Genomic DNA, 20013 nt, shown 5'->3' on the forward strand with positions numbered 1-20013 from the left:
TGGCTAAGCATTGAGCTGCAAATGCAGAGGAAATCCTATGTGACTGGGCCATGGACAACCAATAGAGACCAACCAGGAGGGAACTGTAAACTGACCAATACCAAGTTCACACAGGCCCAGGAAATGTTCAAGTTTCACTAACAGGGCTGGAGAGATGGCTCGGTGGATAAGAGCAAATGCTGTTTTTGTAGAAGACTAAAGTTCAGTTCCCGGTGTCCACATGGCAATTCAAAAGTACCTGGAACTTCCTAGGGGGAATCCAATGTCTCTGGCTTCCTTGGACACCTGTACTCATGTACACTACCCATATACATACTCATAATTTAAAAGAAAGTAAAATGGCAAGTTGAATCATATTTGTAGCATTAATGTTGATCACATTCATTGCCAAAGCATAAGATTTTTTTAAAAATCCACATAAGATTTTTTAAAAAATCCACAGACACAGCTGGGCGGTGGTGGTGCACGCCTTTAGTCCCAGCATGTGGGAGGCAGGGGCACGTGGATCTCTTTGAGTTTGAGACCAGCCTGGTCTACAAGAGCTAGTTCCAGGACAGCCTCCAAAGCCACAGAGAAACCCTGTCTCGAAACACAGCCCACCCCTACCCCCCAAAAAAGCAACAAACACAACAAAATTAGCAGACAAAGATTTCAAGTCAGCTGATACAAATCTGTTAATTATTTAAAGAAAAAAGTGACCAATGGAAGAACAAAAAACAAAACAAAAACAACGGCCTGGTACTCAGTCAGTAAAATACTTGCTAAACAAGCATGAGGACATGAGTTCAATCCCTAGCATCATGACTTAAAAATGAAATCCCAGCACTGGACACGGTGAGCATGGCAGTGCATACATGCAATCCCAGCCCTGGGCAGGCTGAGCATGGCAGACAGAAACAGATCCCTGAAGATCGATGGCTAGCAAGCCTAGATATATCAGTGAGTTCCAGGTTCAGTGACAGGCCCTGTTTTTAAAAATAAGATTGAAGGAATAGAGAAAGGCTCAGTGGTTAAAAGTACTGGCTGCTCTTCTGGTGGACTTGGATTTGATTCCCAGTATCCACAAGGTGGTTCACAACCATCTATAACTCCAGTTCCAGGGATCTGATCCCCTCTTCTGACCTCCAGGAATACCAAGCACACATGTAGTACACAAGCATACATGTAGACAAAACAGCCATACACATACAAAATAAAAATAATTTTAAAAATAAAACTGAGAGGGCCAGATGGTGGTGGTGCATGCCTTTAATCCCAGCACTGGAGGCAGGCAGAACTCTGAGTTTGAAGCCAGCCTGGTCTACAAAGTTCCAGGACAGCCAGGGATACACAGAGAAAACCTATCTTGAAAACAACCAAAAAATAAAAATAAAAATAAAACTGAAAGCAACAGAGGAAGACACACAACACTGGCCTATGGCATGACATGCACATGCACACATGCACACACACCACACCACACAGGGCGCTCGCTGTAAGAGTATTAGAGGTAGAAAAACATAAATCCAACTAAGTACTCAGACTGTTTAACAAGGAAGTAGAGAATCATGGGGAATAGTGCCTAGCTCCTTTTTGGAGGCTAATACCTAGCTAGCCAGAATGAAAATGACAAAATAATGCTAAGAAAAAATACAAATTACCCAGCACTCAGGAGGCAGAGGCAGGCAGATCTCTGTGAGTTCGAGACCAGCCTGGTCTACAAGAGCTAGTTCCAGGACAGCCTCCAAAGCCACAGAGAAACCCTGTCTTGAAAGACCAAAAAATAAACAAATAGATAAGTAAATAGATGTTGTATACTAATGAACTGGAAAATTCAATTTTGTTAAAACATCATATTCTCTCAAAATTGATTCTCTAGATTTGAAACAATCCCAATCTGAATCAAGCAGACTTTGTTGCAGAAAAAAACAAGGAGATTTAACTTTCAATAGAAAATATAAATGAGCTATAGTGGCCTAAACAATTGTCAGAAACAGAAGAATAATCTCAGGGGACAAAAACCCAGTGATTATGCAGCATCATTACACAGCTACAGTAATGGCCTAGAGATGACTGAGTGGTCAAAGCACTGGGTGATGGCTGTTCTTCCTAAGGACCCAGGTTTGATTTCAAGCACCCACATGGCTGCTCACAACCATCTGTAGCTCCAGTTTCAGGGGATCTGATGCCTCTTCTAGCCTCCACAGTCACCACCCCGGCAACACACACACACACACACACACACACACACACACAGAGCACAGATAATACACACTGGCAAAATACCCATATGAGTAAAAATTAAAATAAGATAAAAAGCTACAGTAATCCTGACAATGCACACTAATAGCTGTAGACAAATGGAACAGTTGCATCATGGAGTCTGCATGGCTTTTCACAAAGCAGGGAAAGTAAAGCCTTGGAGCCGCACTGGGACAAATGGGTATGCATACAGGAACACACTGACTGACCTCCACAGCATTTCAGATGGGACAAATGGGTATGCACACAGGAACACCTTGATCCCCACAGCATTTCAGAAATTAACTCCACATACATCATAAACCTAAGCATTAGGAATTAAAATTATAAACTTTAGAAATAAAGGAACAGGAAAAAAAAAATCTTTGAAGAACAACCCCATCCACCTTGCCTTTAAATTCAATTGCAGCATATCTACTGCCCTAAAAGTTGAAAAAGATTTCTTCCATTTTTAATTTTTGTTGTTGTTGTTGTATTTTGAGACAGGGTTTCTCTGTGTATGTGTAGCCCTGGCTATCCTGGAACTTTCTCTGTAGACCAGGCTGGCCTAAAAACTTAGATCTACTTGCCTCTGCCTCCCAAGTGCTGGAATTAAAGATGTGCATCATCACTGCCCAGCATGCTTTTTTTGTTTGTTTTAGTGCATAAGCTGTAAGGAAAAAACTTCAAATTAGACTTTATGAAAATTAAAACCCTCAGCTCATTTAACACACACACACACACACACACACACACACACACACACACACACACACACACACGCAACACACATATTCTCTCTCTCATACACATACACACACAGACACACACAGAGCAATACACATATTCTCTCTCAGACACATACACACACAGAGCAATACACGTGTTCTCTCTTTCTCACACATACACTCACAAACACACTCACAAAGAGACATAAACACACTTATACACAGACACAGAGCAATACACATATTCTCTCTTACATACACACACACACACACACACACACACACACACACACACACACACACACACTCACCCTAGAACTTGAATCCTGAACATATTATAAATCATAACTAAGTCAAACCCGCAGTTAAAACATGGGTAAGATGAGATTTTATCAAAGACTAATAAGTTCAATGGAGCGCATGAGAAGATTCACACCTGCTTTAGTCACCATCACATAAAACCCATCAGCAGGGCTAAGTGCTGAAACACTTGGAACTCTCAAACGATGGTGATAGGACACAGTACAACCACTTTAGAAGACAGCAGAGATTTTCTTACACAGTTCAGACATGGCCACCACAAGCACAAGCAACTCCACCAGCAAGCAGACTTTAGATGAAACAGACACAAGTGCTCACAAAGGCTTTTACATGGATATTCAGAGCAGCTTCATTCGTAAGTGCCTCAAGCTATGCACTTGAATGCATAAACGAACTGTAATATATTAACATAGTCATCGACAATAAAAGGAACAAAGAAGCAGTATGCATGACATACACACTGGGAAAGGGCTTATTACATATTACAGTTCACAGTCATCAGGGAGAGAAGTCGGGACAGGAACTCCTGGGAGGAGCTGAAGCAGAGACCAAGGGGAAATGTGGCTTACTGGCTTGCTGGCTATGGTTTGCTCAGTCTGCTTTCTTATAGAATCTAGGATGGTGGCCAAGGGGCGGCACTGTCCACAGTGGGCTGAGCCCTTTCACATCAATCAAGGAAATGCCTACACAGACTTGACTACAGGCCAATCTGATGGTAGCAATCCCTCAATTAAGGTTCTCTCTTCCCAAGCTGACAATATGCAGAAACAAAAGCATATATACTACATGATTCCAACTAAATCAGAGTTCATAACAGTTAAAACAGGGAGTAAAACAGGTCAGTGTGGTTGCCAAAGAAAATTAACCACAGATGATTATGAAAGAATTTTTTTTGCACACACACATATATATATCTTTTTGCTTTTTGAGACAAGGCTCTCAAGATAATTCAGACTGGCTTCAAACTCAATATGTAGCCACGGCTGACCATCAACACCTGATACTCCTACATCTACTTCCTAATGCTAAGAAGAAAGGCATATACCATTTTTAAGTTAATATCTGTCTTAAACATTTGTAAAAGTCAATGAATACAGGCATTGTGGTGTGTGCCTATAGTCTCAACTACCCTGCCAACTGAGACAAGATCACTGAGCACAGCCTAAAATGTAACTTGTATTTCAAAAAAGTTCATTTTTCTCATTCATTTAAGAGCAAAAATGTATAAAAATTTCAGATATTTATTTTTCATATCATTAAATATACTTATTTTTAAAGTATTAACAATAAATTTTGATAAACATGTTCATTGCTGTAACTCCCCAATCTGTCACCATATATATATATATATATATATATATATATATATATGTATATTAAACAACCCAAACCAGAACAAACAAACCAAAAGAAATAATAAAAAATGTGTAAAACATGCTGTTTATTGGGCTGTGGAGATGGCTTAATGGATAAAAGTGTTTGCCGAACAAGTATGAGGACTGGAGCACCCGTGTAAAGTGGGGTGTATCTGAATGAACCCATAATCCCAGTGCTGGGGGAAGGAGCAGGGTGGAGACAGGAGAATCACAAAAAGCACCCCCAAGACCATGAGCTCTAGGTTTAGTGAGAAGTCATGTCTCAAAGGAGCAAGGCACAGAATGATAAAGCAGAGTGGCCATCTTCCTCTGGCCTCCCCCCTTACATATCATAATCTCTCTCTCTCTCTCTCTCTCTCTCTCTCTCTCTCTCTCTCTCTCCCTCCCTCCCTCCCTCCCTCCCTCCTCCCTCTCTCTCTCTCTCTCCTCTCTCTTCTCTCTCTCTCTCTCTCTCTCTCTCTCTCACACACACACACACACACACAAAACCCTCTTAAACACCTGACTACCCTGGAGACCACCTGACTACCCTGGAGACCACCTGACTACCCTGGAGACCATCTGATGATTTCTGGTAAAACCTTCATAACCTTAATTTTCACAGTCTCATTGCTTGGAGAGCAAAGGAAATTGTGGATATAAAGAAGCCTTCATATCTGTAATAAATTCAGACTCTTGGAAAGAAGTGACTCCGTGCTAGACAAGGTGTGTTAATTGTTCTAAACAACAGCACTCTTTAAACTCAAAATTCTGCAGAACCAGGATAATCTTTCAAGGAACAGAGACACTTGGATGACTCCTCCTCTACACAGTTGACGTGGAACCCATGGCCTTAGGCGTAAGTGTAAGTTCTAGCATGGGGCTACTCCTCCAGAAGAACATACCATCCACCATGGGTACCTAAGCTCTTGTTCTTCTTTGGTCGTGGGAAAAGTGGGGAATTGGGTGTAGACGGCTCTTTTAATAACACTTGTTTCATGTTCAGAGCCAAAGTAACCGTTTATCTGAAGAAAACAGCTGCCAATTACTTAGCTACCAGAAGGAACACGGCCAAATGGAAAAAGGATTGTTGTTGGCATCCTGAGGATGGCATTTCAGGAAAAAGATAAGAGATAAGAATCTCTAGGGGAAAAAAAGAAGCAGCCCTCCATTAATTATTTTTAAAAATCATCGTGGCATAGTAAAGAGAGACAGTATGTATCCTATGTCTCCTGTGTGTGGCACTTTAACAAATACAGCTATACTCTATACTTCCCTGGTCATAAGGTGTACCTTAATCTCTCCCTGCCACATTTTTCACTGCAATGGAGATGGATAAATGGCTTTCTCAGAATGAAGAGCAAGGGACCCTAGAGCTGGTGGCACTGGGTTCAAATATGAATGTGGCAACTCCGCTTGCTTTTCCTATTCAGCATCCTACACTGTTGTAACAGCACAGAAGTAGGAACCTACAGGGGGGAACAATTTTGCTGGGTATACAATTCTAAAGTGATATTTTTTCCTTAACTTTTTTGTGTGGGGGTATTTTGTCTGTATGTCGGTGCACCACATTTCTGCTTCCCACAGAGGTCAGAAGAGGGTGGCAGATTCCCCTGGAACTAGAGCCACAGGCAATTGTGAGTCACCATGGAAATGCTAGGAATCGAACCTAGGTCCACTGCAAGATCAGTCAGTGCTCTCTAATCACTGAGCTATTGCTCCAGCCCCTCCTAAGTTTTGTTGCTGTTTGGTCTTTGTTTGTTTTTGTTTTGTTTTGTTTTTGAGACAAAGTTTCTCTGTGTAGCCCTGGCTATCCTGGAACTCATTCTGTAGACCAGGGTGGCCTCGAACTCATAGAGATCCACCCGATTCTGCCTTCTGAGTGCTGGGGTTAAAGACATGACCCACCACTGTCCAGCTCCCCTTAGTTTTTAAGATTATCATTCCTTCATTCATCCCCCCCACCCCGCTGTGTGTGTGTGTGTGTGTGTGTGTGTGTAGATCATAGGCTTGCAGTAGGCTTGACCCATAAAGATCTTTGAGATCTCTTTTGGAGCTATGAGATGGCTCAGCAGTTAAGATTACTTGTTGCTCTGGGAGAAAAGCTGGGTTCAATTCTCAGCACCCACATGGTGGGAGTTTCAGGGTATCTAGCATTCTCTTCTAACTTCCGTGGACGCTGCTTATACACATACATGCAGGCAGAAAAACACCCATACACATAAAGTAAAAATAAATATTTTTAAAAGGAACATTAAAAAATAATAAATAAGCTGGGTGTGGTGACACTTTTAATCCTAGCACTTGGGAGTCAGTCAGATCTCTGAGTTCGAGGCCAGCCTGGTCTAAAAAAACACGTTCCAGGACAGCAGGGTTATTATACAGAGAAACCCTGTCTCAGAAGAAAAATAAATAAAAATATCTTTTTCTTTTTAAGAGTGGAGAGACAAGATGCTTATCCGAATGTATAAGCATCTTTTTCTCGGGGAATAGAATCCACCACTCACTTCATCAATGAAGGAGACAAACCACATGTGTGAGGGCCGTATCTCACTCTTCTTTTCTCTTATAATGATGACAGTAAGGTATGCCCTTATCCTACTTCTCTCCAGCTCTATATGGCCCACCTGCTCTGTCTCATCCCACTCAATTAATGTTGCCAGGCTGCTAAGGCTCAGATCCTATCAAGCCACAGACTCTAAAAGTAGCTATTCTCAACCTATGGGTCACAACCCCTTAGGGAGTGAATGACCTTTTCACAGGGGTCACCTAAGATCATCTACATTATTTTCATAACAGTAGCAAAATTGCAGTTATGAAATAGCAACAAAGTAATTTTATGGTGGGGGGTCACCAAAGCATGAAGAACTGTCCTAAAAGGTCATAGGTAGCATTAGTAAGGTTGAAAAGCACTGGTCTAAGGGGTGCTCCACAGTCTACAACACTCTGAAGGAGCAGCAGATGTTTTAAGAAGTGAACCAAGGTTCTGCTATCAAAATTGAATTAATACCTCCCAATCATCTCCAGTATAAGAAATAAATTAAGTTAGTGAACTTAATTCCCTCAATTAATATGAGACAGGCACAGTGTACTCTATCAATATTAACCCACTGATCTTTAAGTTGCCTTTCTGTGACCGTGGGTTTTACATCTCTGGACTTAACCAACTGTGGATTGTGGACTGAAAACACTTAGGGGGAAAATGTGTCTGTCCTAAATATGGACAGATGGCTTTTGTCCTCATCCCCCAACTAGCACAGTATAGAAATGACTTCTGCCGGGCAGTAGTAGCGTACGCCTTTAATCCCAGCATTCCAGAGGCAGAGGAAGGTGGTTCTCTGTGAGTTCGAGACCAGCCTGGTCTACAAGAGCTAGTCCTAGATCAACCTCCAAAGTCACAGAAAAACCCTGTCTCGAAAAACCAAAAGAGAGAGAGAGAGAGAGAGAGAGAGAGAGAGAGAGAGAGAGAGAAGAAAAGAAGAAGAATTAGAAGAAAGAAAAAAGAAATGATCTCAATGCACTCATATTGCACTCACTGTATTTCCTGATGTGGCACAGATAAGCTCAAGTTCATATTCTGTAACACAACAAAGACTTTTGGCTTCTAACTCTGCCTCCTGCCATTTGTGTTACACCAAGTAATCTGCAGCTACTGCTAGTACAGAGTTACAGCTCTGGCCTCATCTAGAGGCTGCTCACAATGATGCAGCATCAAGACTGAGCATTCAATACCAGCTATGCACTGTTCTGCTCTAGCAATATTAACTGTTTTTACTTTCTTAATGGACAAGCAATCTACCACTGAGTGCCTTTCCCAGCCTGCATCTAATTGTTTAACAGCAATGCTAGATACTGCTGGAAACCACTTGCAGAAGGGCAACAGGCACAAAGAGATCAGCATCCTTTCCACAAAAGACAGATTGTTCAAACTCATATAATGTGTGAGTTTAAGAGGTATAAATACTGTGACGTGCCTAGGATATTAAACAACTGCTCAATAAATAACAGAGCCTATGAATTTCTTTGTAAAAATCTACCTTTTTTACATTTGCTACAGTAGGGATTGAACCTAGGACTTTTCGAAAGCTATGCAAACGCTGTACCCCTGAACGACAGTAACAGCACTTCAATTTTTCAAAGTAACATGTGTATGCATACTCAAGAGCAGCTGGAAAGTTTCTGTGAAGCCTTACTTAGCCCAGGATCAATCAAGCCTGTGTGCCCTCTGTGCACGTTCCCTCACTTCAGCCACCTCTAAAATGTGAACTCTTCTTTGTTTTTTGTTTTTTTTTTCCTGTCTGTTTCTGTATTTTGTTTTGTTTTTCGAGACAGATTCTGGCTGTCCTGAAACTCACCTTGTTGACCAGGCTGTCCTTGAACTGCCTCCCAAGTGCTGGGAATAAAGGAGTGTGCCACCACCATCCCGGGCCTTGAATTATTCTTTACAGCACATTATATATCTTTTCCGTGATCTCAGGAACCTTTATTCACTGGGGTCTTTCTTGCTGGAGATAGCCAGAGAAAAAGAAAACCATGGATGAGGTGAAAGGGAGGTAGCATGAAATGCCAGGAGACCTGAAAGCAAGCTGGACCTCTGAGTGCTACCCTACATTGTCACGTGAGATGCTGAACTATGTTTCAGAGAAGCTTGGGAAGCAGCTGAATGTTAAACCACTAAGCATGTTTTTCCTTCCTTTTAAAAATTTTTCTATTAAGTGTATTTATGTGGAAATGCCAGTATATATTATTTAACCTGTAAAGCCCCTGGATTACTTTGAGGCAGGTCTCACTATGTAGCCCACCTGGCCTGGCACCTGTTATGTAGAGCAGACTGGCCTTGAACTCACAGATCTACCTGCTTCAGACTCCCAAGTCCTGCCTGTTACCATTTTTGATAAAGTATACAAGAATAAAATTTGCAGAAAATACCTCATTGAATTTAGCTAAAAATGTTTTCTAGCAAATGAAAACAACCAAATCATTGGAGGAAAAAGCAAACAAACATAAAGCAAGTGGTAAACTGGTTTATGCTTCTCAAGCTTTTCCCATCTCGATGATGGTTACTTGAATAGTAAATCTTCAAAGAAGCACACACGGGATTTCAGCCTTTTATCTCTCTCCAGATGAGGAAACTGCCGTATGAATAACTGAAAATGGCTCCCAAAATAGCAAAGAAACTTGAAAAAGTCTTAATAAGTGCTTGTAATACACAACATAAACTTCACAGTTATGGGACATGACTGCAGAGTAAGAAAAATGAAAGATGCTTTGAAGTATACATTTAATACTTTCCTGGCCTGGGCGCTTCTCATGGGAATGTTCTAAGGTTTTGTTAAATGAAAGAATTTTAAAATGCTAACTCATACAATGGAATTTTTATTTAGAGGGCTGACATATAAGCCAAGGAGTGTGAACAACGTTATGTGGCTGATGGAGTTGGTGACCCACATTATTCATAGAACCTTCCAAGTGATTCCAATTCCTCTTCTTCACTGTTCCTGTTTTAATGGGTACTACAGGAGGCTCTACACGCTAGGACCAGAGTTATTCCCATTACAACACAATGGTAATTCCTTGCTGGTGGCTCCACCTCAAGAAAATTAGAAAACACATTTCTAATTCTGACCACCACTTACTTTACTATTAGCACACTGACCTGACTTGGGCCACCGTTACCTCTCACACCATCTCATATTTATTTGTAAATAAGCCTGGATTTTATTTGGGTTTTTAAAAAGCTTCAAGGGGTGTGTGTGAGTGTGTGTGTGTGTGTGTGTGTGTGTGTGTGTGTGTGTGTGTGTGTGTGTATGTGTGTGTGTGTGTGTGTGGAGGAGGGAGGGAGGGAGGGAGAGAGAGACCTGGTGTGCCTAAGGGTGGACAAAAGGAAGCATCTATTCCCTAGAATTGGAGTTATAGTAAGTGGTTGTGAGCTGCCCCACCTGTGCTGGGAACAGACCCAGGTCCACTGTCAGAGCAAGTGCTTTTAACCCTTGAGCCATCTCTCCAGGTAGGGGGAGTAAGTACACCACAGAGTGGGTGTGGGCATCTCAGCACAGAGTCTTCATTCAAATGCTACATTTGTTGACATATTGTTTGCCTCTACTGGAATATAAACTTCTTCACTACTACATCCCCAGCACTTAGAAGAGAATGAACCAAGTAGTAATTCCTCAGTAAATATCTGCAGAATGAATGACTCAGTCCCAAATACACTGAAAATAAGTTTGAGGGAGCTGGTGAGATGGCTCAGTGGTTTAGAGCCCTTATTGATCTTGCTAGGACCTAATTTCAATTCCCAGCACCCACATAGTGGCTCCAGTTCTAGAGGATTTTGGCTCCAATTTTGGGGGATTCCATATCTTCTTCTGGCCTCCTCAGGCACGGGCATGTACAGGATGTACATATGCACAAGTAGGCAAAGCATTTACATACACAGAATAAATAAATCTAAGAATTTTTTTTTTTTTTTTTTTTTTTTTTTGGTTTTTCAAGACAGGGTTTCTCTGTGGTTTAGGAGGCTGTCCTGGAACTCACTCTTGTAGACCACGATGGTCTCGAACTCACAGAGATCCACCTGCCTCTGCCTTCCAAGTGCTGGGACTACCACCGCCCGGCTCTAAGAAAATTTTTTAAAGAAAAGTTTGTGATTATCGAGATGGCTCAGCAGGTGTGGTGGTTTGAATAAAAATGGTTCCCATAAGTTCATAGGAAGTGGCACTATTAGGAGGTGTGGCCTTGTTGGTGTAGGTGTGGATTGCTAGAGGAAGTGCATCACTAGAGGGTGGGCTTTGAGGTTTCAGATGCTAAGCCATGCCCAGTGTGGCTGTCTCTTCATGTTGTCCGGGGATCTTAATATAGAACTCTCAGCTATCTCTCCAGCACCATGTCTACCTGAATACCACCATGCTTCCTTCCATGATGATAATAGACTAAACCTCTGAACTATAAACCAACCCCAATAACATGTTTTCTTTTATAAGAGTTGCCATGATCATGGTGTTTCTTTGCAGTAACAAAACCCTAGCTAAAGAGAAGATGGTACCAGAGACTGGAGTATTACTGTGATAGGTGTGACCATGCTTTTGCTTGGAAGAATGTGGACTTTGAAACTTTGGATTAGAAAAGCAATTGAATGTTTGAAATGGGGCTTAATGGACCATCCTAGTGGTAACATGGTGCTAAGGGTGATTTGAACTGTGGTGGCCTGGTTCAAGAAGTTTCAGAGGGGAATGTTAGTATGTGGCCTAGAGACTATTCTTATGATATTTTGCTGAAGGGTATGGCTGCTTTCTGCCCTTGTCCAAAGAATCTGCCTGGGGCTAAAGAGTTTTGGATTAATTTTGTTTGCAGGAAATATTTCAAACCAGCCTTGTATGGACTCTGTCATGTGGTTATTATTAGTTTTAACTCTTATGTTGATCTATAAGGAAAAGGAGCAGGCTGAGAAAGGAAAACTACAAAATGTACAATTTGAGAAAAGGGACACTAGGAAGTGGAATGAAGTTAAATCCTGTGTTTAAGGAGACAAGCAAAATTTTAAAAAGGAGTTGGAGATCTGAAAAGCACTTTGACATTAGACATGGAGATGCAGAGTTTGGAGTTTGTGCAGCTGGTTTTCAGTCTTGCTTTGATCCAGTATTACCTCACTATACCCCTTTTTGGAATAGTAATATATATCCTGCATCTTTATGTGTTGGAATTATGTGATTTTTTAATTTTATTTTATAGGGGATTACAGTTAAAAGACTGTATGAATCTCAGAAGAGTCTTTGAACTTTGGAATTTTAAACAAGTTTAAGACTGTGATGGACTATGGGGACGTACTTTTGAAGTTGGACTAAATGCATTTCTGCATCGTGTTATGGCTACAAGCCTATGAGGGTAGGGAGCAGAATGTGGTAATTTGAATAAAAATGGCCCCCATAGGTCCAAAGGGAGTGGCACTATTAGAATGTGTGGCCTTGTTGGAGTAGGTGTGGCTTGTTGGAAGAAGTGCGGCACTAGGGGATGGGCTTTAAGGTCTCAGAAGCTTAAGCCACGCCCAATGTGGCTATCACTTCCTGCTGCCTGGGGATCCAGATACAGAACTCTTAGCTACCTCTCCAGCACCATGCTGCCTACATTCTGCATGTTTCCCATCATGATGATAATGAACTAAACAACCTCTGAACTATAAGCCAGCCCCAATGAAATGTTTTCCTTTATAAGAGTTGCCATGGTTACGGTGTTTCTTTACAGCAACAGAAACTCTAAGACAGTAAGTAAAAGTGCTTGCTTTGAATACTCCCCCACAGACCACAGTGGACAGAGAAAACCAACCCCCAAAAGCTCTCCTCTGACTTGTGCACACATGATATGGCACTTGTGCACCGGCACTCACACTTAATATATACATATGCAATAACAATAGATAACTTTAGGTGAGGCCTACTAATGTATACCTTTAATCCTAGCACTCAGGAGGCACAGGCAAGCAGATATCTGTGAGTTCAATGCCAACCTGTTCCACATAGGTAATTCTAAGCAAGCCAGCCAGAGGTACATGTCACAAACAAAACAAACAAACAAAACCAGTAAATAACTTTGTAAGTAAAGTTTTGGGGCTGGAGAGATGGTTCTGTGGTTAAGAACACTTGCTGTTCTTCCAGTGTACCCAAGTCTGGTTCCCAGCACCTACACTGGGTGACTCATAACTACCTCTAACTCCAGCTACAGGGGGTCCAACACCCTCTTCTGGCTTCCTCAGGCACCCACATACCCATGGCATATATTCACACACTTGTGAGAATACACTCATACAATAAACAAATGTAAATCTTTTAAAATAAGTTTTGGGGCCAGTAGGATAGGGTGTTAAAAGGTAGTAGTTGTCAAACCTAAGGGCTGATCCCTGGGGCCCATATGCTGGAAGAATGGGGAGGGCCAAGGGGGTGTGGCCTGGATAGAGGAAGTATGTCACTGGGGTGAGGCTTCAAAAGACTGGTGACATTTAGAGTTATCTCCGCCTTCTATTGGAGGTTTGAGATATGAACGGCTCTAGCCACCTGCCACCTCTGCTATACAATCTTGGACTTTATTTTGGAACTATAAGTCCAAAATAAACTCTCTCTACAAGTTGCCTCGATTGTGGTGTTTTTATCTCAGTAATAAAAAAGTAACTAATACTAATGAGAAAACATCTTAGAATGTTTTGGTATAAATAATACCAAAATTACTCATTTAAATAATTAGCATACAAATAATAAGAACACATTTTCTATATTTACCATCTGCTACATAGCAGATGCACAATTTCATTCAAAGCTCACAATTCTTAGGGAAGGGGCTGGAGACAGGGTTCAGAGTACTTGTTGCTCTTTCCCAGGAGCTGACTTTGGTTCCCAGCACCATGTTGGGCAGTTCACCTGTAACTCTGGCTCCAGGGGATTTGACACCTTCTTCGAGTCTACATAAATACCTATGTAGGTGCATTCATACCTGTGAGTTTATGTATACACACACACACACACACACACACACACACACACACACACACACACACAAAGAATCTTTTAAGGATATAGTGATATGTAAGTATGAAAATCCATTAGTTTGTAGACTAATGAAACACTTTAAAATAAGGTAATCACCATAAGTTGGAGGAAGAAAAGTTTTTTTTTAAACCTTCACTGTTATGTGTATGTGTGTTTTGCCTGCATGGGTGTCTGTGCACCACATGCACACAATGCAGTGTCGGTGGAGATCAGAAGAGAGCATCAGATCCCCTGGGACTGGGATTACAGATGGTTGTGAGCTTCCATGTGGGTTCAGGAAACTGTACCTGGCTCCTCTGGAAGAGCAGCCAGTGTTCTTAACTGCTGAGTCATCTCTCCTGCCCACTAATGGGATTTAAAAAGACATTCCTCTCAGTCCACTGATCAAGGAAGCCAGAAAACACAGCAACAATCATGTTTCATAAGTAACAGGCCCCGATCTAGAGTCTAAAATGGAGAGACACAGCTCAGCAGCACATGTGTGATGCCATGGGCTCAGCTTCCAGCATTTGTAAAACAGAAACCAAAGGAAAAACCTTCAAAACCTCTAGGAACGTGAACTGGCTCTTCATCTAACTGCCGATTAGCAGTTGGAAGAAAATTATGGTTTCTAAAGTTGCACTGGAACCTAGAGACCAACACAGATTCAGGAATTAGGTTCATGGGGACTCAGAGGGCTTTGTGTCCTGGGAAAGCACCATCCCCAGAGAAGATGCTTCAACCACTCTTGACATCCTTGGTCTCTTTCACAAATGAACGGATTTCTTTACTTACATTACACATTCCATTTGTGATGTGAAAAGGTATTAAAAAAAAAACTCTCATTCATGGAAAATGAGATACATAGAATAGCAACACATAGCATGGAACAGCTTAATTTAGTTAATTTAGTCAAGATATAAATAGCTCCCAGGATGATTGGCTATTATTCAAATCAAATATTCCACTGTTTTTTCAAGCCATTGAGTTATCTTCTAAGGCGCCTCTTCCTGCTGGTGAGAATTTATAAAAGGGATGCAAACTACACAAGGTTTTGTGGTGCATACCTTTACTCCCAGCAGGGAGAGGCCAGGGGATCTCTGTAAATCCCAAACCAGCCAAGCCTACATCCTAAGACCCATCTGAAACAACAAACAGAAAGTTAAAAGGAATTCAAACTAAGTTTCTAAGACAGACACCCTATATATGCTAATAACACAAGCTAATTCAATGATCAAATCATCTCCCTGGAATAAACACAGTAATTACACTGGAAAAAAAGACTCACACAATAAGCAAGCCTATAAAGTCACGATTTATTAAATACCAGTGTTTTAAAGACATTCAACTGAGCAAACCTAAAAAAAAAAAATACTTTTTACCACCTCCCCCCCCCATTGTTACTGTTTGGGGGGTGTTTTTGTTTTGTTTTGTAGACCCAAGGTCTTTAACCAGGCTAACCTCCAACCACTCTGTAGCCAAGAATGACCATGCTCACCTCTACTTCCCACCAGGCCCAGTTCAGTGTGATGCTGAGGACCAAGCTGGGGCCCTGTGTTGCTAGGCAAGCCCCTGACCAACTGAGTGTCAAACATCACCCAGACAAAAACCCTCCCAATTTAAAATTGTTTCCAGCTAATACAACAATACAATTTATTACCCACATTATTTATTCCTCACCCATAAAGAAAGCTATAAAGAGTAGTGTCCTCCTGCAGCAGTCAGTCCTCAGACTAACTCCACTCATACAAGATTTCTGATCAGCAATAAAAAAAAATTGCCACAGTCCCACAATCCTCAGCAAATAAAATATAAACAGAGAAAACCCAAGATCAAGTAGTTAAGAACACTGACAGTTCTTACAGAGGATCTGGGTTCGATTCTCAGCAACAGGGTAGTTCACAACTATCTATAATGGGATCTGATACCCTCTTCTATATGCAGACAAACATGCAGACAGAGCACTCATATACATACATAAATCTTAAAGAGTTATTTAAAAAAAGAAAGAAAACCCAAGACTGAATGTTTACACAGCAATATACGTAAGTAGTAACAGTATCATGTATTGGGGTGTGTGCACCAAACACGGCCTACACATCTACTGCCATTATTGAATTCTCACTACTGTTTGAGAGACAACCATTATCTTTCATAGATGTTTTATTAAGGAAAACAAATTTTTAAGTTTTAAAAAACTAAATTGCTTTTGAAAAAGGCAGATTATCTACAGAGTGAATTCCAGGACAAGCTCCAAATTTACACAGAGAAACCCTGTCTTGAAAAACCAAAAGGGGCTGGCCGGGGAGGAGGGGAGGATATTATTAGTGATAACGGCCTCCATCCAGGAGATAAGCTAGCTATTTATGGTATCCTGCCTATTAGAGCACACTGTGTAAACTAGAATGTCTATTTCTAAAATCCACAGATGCAAGAGTGGCAGGGAGCATCTTCTCTTCTGATGTAGTCATCTGATGATGGTGATTTCCCCAGCACACAGCCTCTGCTCTCTGGTGAATCTTATTTCTGAATCTGTGTCAATTTCCTTTTTAGCCAAGAAAGCTAAGGCTGGCTGAACTGGTTAAAAGAAGCCTGGGCTCCTGTACTTAACCACTACCTGCATGTTGCTGGTTGTAGACATAACAATACCAGTTACTGTAACAGGATGTTATATGCAGCTTTTCCTGTCTTCTCAGCAGGGTTCTCCAAGGTCTAAATCCAAACAAAGTCAAATGCCCACATCTAAGAACAGCCTTGTGCAGACTCCACAGACATCAATCATTTCATGATCCTTCTCAAGGGTGTATATCAACTAACTGTCTCAAAAAAACAAAAAAGAAAAAAGAAAGAAAAACCGGTGGGGCTAGAGGTGGCTCCCAGGTTCAGAGCACCTGCTGTTCTTCCAGAGTTTGGTTCCCAGCACCTGCATTGAGAGGCTCACAACTTCCTGTCACTCTAGGTGTAGGGAATCCAATGACCACTTCTGGCCTTTGTAGCACTCTTGCACACATGGCACACACATACACATAAATAAAAACAAAATCTTAATAACTACTTGGGTAAGCTAGGCATTGTGGCACAGACCTGTAACCCCAGCACAAAAGTGTCTGAGGCTGGAGGATTTCAAGTCTGAGGCGACCCAGGGCTATATGACAAGACTCTATCTCAAAATAAAACAAATAAACAAAAAAATATCTTAGGTAAAACAACCAAATGAAGTTTCAGTAGATAGGGGAAGTTTTACAAACTACTATAATGTGGGAAATTATATACAAAGTAACTTTAATACCACAAAGCTTTTAGAATTTCACTACACAAACCAAAGTTGTGACAAAAGTCACAACACAGGACTGGTGAGATGGCTCAGCAGGTAAAGGTACTTGCTACCAAGCCTGACCACCTGCATCAGAGGCCCTGGTCCCAAATGGTAGGAGAACTGACTGTCACAGGTTGTCCTCAGACCACATGCAACTATGAGAGTGCCCACACGAATAAATAAGTAAATAAAGTAAAACGTTTTTTAAAGTCATAATGTAACACTAATGTTATTTTTAGAAATTTTGAAAGTACTGAAGTCCAGGGAACAGCTGTACGCCCCCCACCCCACCCCCAGCCTACATAATCACTGGTGTATTTTGGTGTTTCCTCCTGGTCTTTTTTTATGAGAGTATTTTTAGGGAGCTGTAATTAGAATGTATTTATAATGTGTCTTCTTATTTTTCATCTTAAAGCTACATAAAATGATGACAATTTTCAAGAGTTCCAAACTGTAGACATAAGTGGCTCACCCCAAAACAAGAATCTATATCACTGTAACATGTAACTTCCTGTCTTGCTCTAAGCTAAAAGCTGGAAGACAGAGCTCTTAGTTTTCAACTCATGCTCCCAAATTATATGTTCTTTGTATATTTCATCTCACTTGGTGTGCTGGCTTGGTTTTTTCTGTCAGCTTCCATAGACCTAAACATATCTTGGAGGAGGGGCTCTCAATTGAGGAATTTTGTCCATCAGTCTGGCCTATGGCCATGTCTGTAGGTCATTTTCTTGATTGATGACTGATGTGGAAGGACCCAGCCCACTGTGGGCAGGGCCATCCTGGGCAGGTGGGTCCCTGGGTGGAAAGAAGAAAGAAAGGAGGGAAAGAGAGCATTGAGCAACCACGAGGGCAAGCCAATAAGCAGCATTCCTCCATGGTTCTTGCCTCTGCTTGAATTCATGTCCTAAATTCCATAGATGAATTGTGACCAGGACCTGTACCCCAAATAAACCCTCCCCTCCCCAGGTTGCTTTTGGCCACTGTGTTTATCATAGCAACAGGAAATAAATTAGCATGGCTGGCAATATCAAAGCACCAAGAGTATCACTTTTTTACTTGGTTATCAAACAAATGTCTCAAGTCTCTCAACTTACCATCGAAAACACTAGAAACAGATCTTCCTCTGGAAGCCGTACTACTAGTTTTGCAGTATCAAACACCTTCAGGTCCACATTATCATTTAGAAACAACCACAGTCATTATTGTTACTAAAAGCACTTCTCTCTCTAAAACCATCAGATGGGGCAGAGAAGGCAGATCCCTATCCCTAACATGCCAGAGAAGGGCGAGGAAAGCCTTTGCATAGAAGAGATGGTCACGTGAGCAGAAGCAGTGGTATGGCTAGAAGATTGCTCCAGCATGGGCTGTTGGAGCTAGAACAGAATGAAGGTATGATGGATGTGGCGTGAGCTGTCAGCCAGTGCAGGGCAGAGCACTGTCAAGTGCATCTCAGCCTCTCACCCAGTTTTCTATGTATTAACACATAAAGTCAGCAAGCAAAGGGCACCCTGACTGAATATTGCACAACTGGTAAGAAAGATGAGTTAGAGATCTGTGTGCCAATATGGAAGGGTACAGATATACAAGAGGGGAAAAAAATCAGGGGGAAACCGTTTCTCCAGTCAGAACCCTTTTCTATAGACTTTGTCTTTTAAGGATATAAATGCATCTATCTACTTAACCCCCACTAATACAAATCAGAATGTCATACAACTAACACCTATCCTTTGTCCAGTCTCCTCTCCTCCAATGGTGTCGGGTGAGGGGTAAGTTTTTATTTTCCTCAACATGGAGAAGAGAATCATGACTAAGTGACCCCACTGTGGTCGATTGGCTTTTGCAATTCAGTACAGTCAGCTGTGACTTAGTTTTATTACCTTTGTGTTAGTACTTTTACACTACTAGCCATTTCTTAGGTTTACGTATTTTTATTTCATGCACATGAGTGTCGGCTTGCATAGATGTGTGTACCATGTACATGCAGTGCCTGTGGAAGCCAGAAGAGGGCGTTGGGTCACCCAAACACATGGTTGTCAGCTACCCTGTAGGTGCTGGGTACCAAATCCAGGTCCTAAGCAAAAGCAGGAGTACTCTTAACACTGAGCCATCAGTAACTGGCATGGACTGCATGGCGACTACTGCCAGCATTGTGCCTTTTCGGATCTCAGTTCTCCAGCACCTTTTACTTTCATTTTTAATGATTCTCACTATGTGTTATAGGAATTCTCTTATGCTTTTTTCCTTTGGGAAATTCTGTGCAGGCCTTGAAGCATGAGAATGTATAAAATGGCAGCCTCTAAACAAAATAGTTCTTTGGAAAAAAATCTCCAACACTGTGGAACCATATAGTGTGATAACTCTGCTTACTCCCACTCAAGTTAATACCAAGTTGCTAGAAAATTTAATAAGTAACATATACTTCATAAATAAGCTACATTTGATAATCAAGATTTATAAATTCCTAAGGCCTACTCAAGTTCACAGTAATATGTCTTTTCTCACTTTAAGCTTTAGCTATTTGGATAAACTAAGTAAAAAAAAAACTACAATATTCTATAAAA

The 20013-nt window shown here is 41.3% G+C and overlaps 1 protein-coding gene across 2 annotated transcripts in view; it reads right to left on the bottom strand.

Moving 5' to 3' along the window:
- Dennd2c (DENN domain containing 2C) overlaps positions 1-20013 on the bottom strand; it is a 74230-nt gene that overhangs the window by 42167 nt on the left and 12050 nt on the right. Inside the window, exon 2 of one of the 2 annotated variants that reach the window (XM_027393827.2) lies at positions 8980-9129. The exons of the other annotated variant lie outside the window; for it this stretch is intronic. The gene's annotated coding sequence lies outside the window, so the exon portion shown is untranslated. The remainder of the gene's footprint in view (positions 1-8979; positions 9130-20013) is intronic. 2 annotated transcript variants of the gene reach the window in all.

This window comes from Cricetulus griseus (assembly GCF_003668045.3).
Source record: "Cricetulus griseus strain 17A/GY chromosome 1 unlocalized genomic scaffold, alternate assembly CriGri-PICRH-1.0 chr1_0, whole genome shotgun sequence".
Taxonomy (NCBI): Eukaryota; Metazoa; Chordata; class Mammalia; order Rodentia; family Cricetidae; genus Cricetulus; species Cricetulus griseus.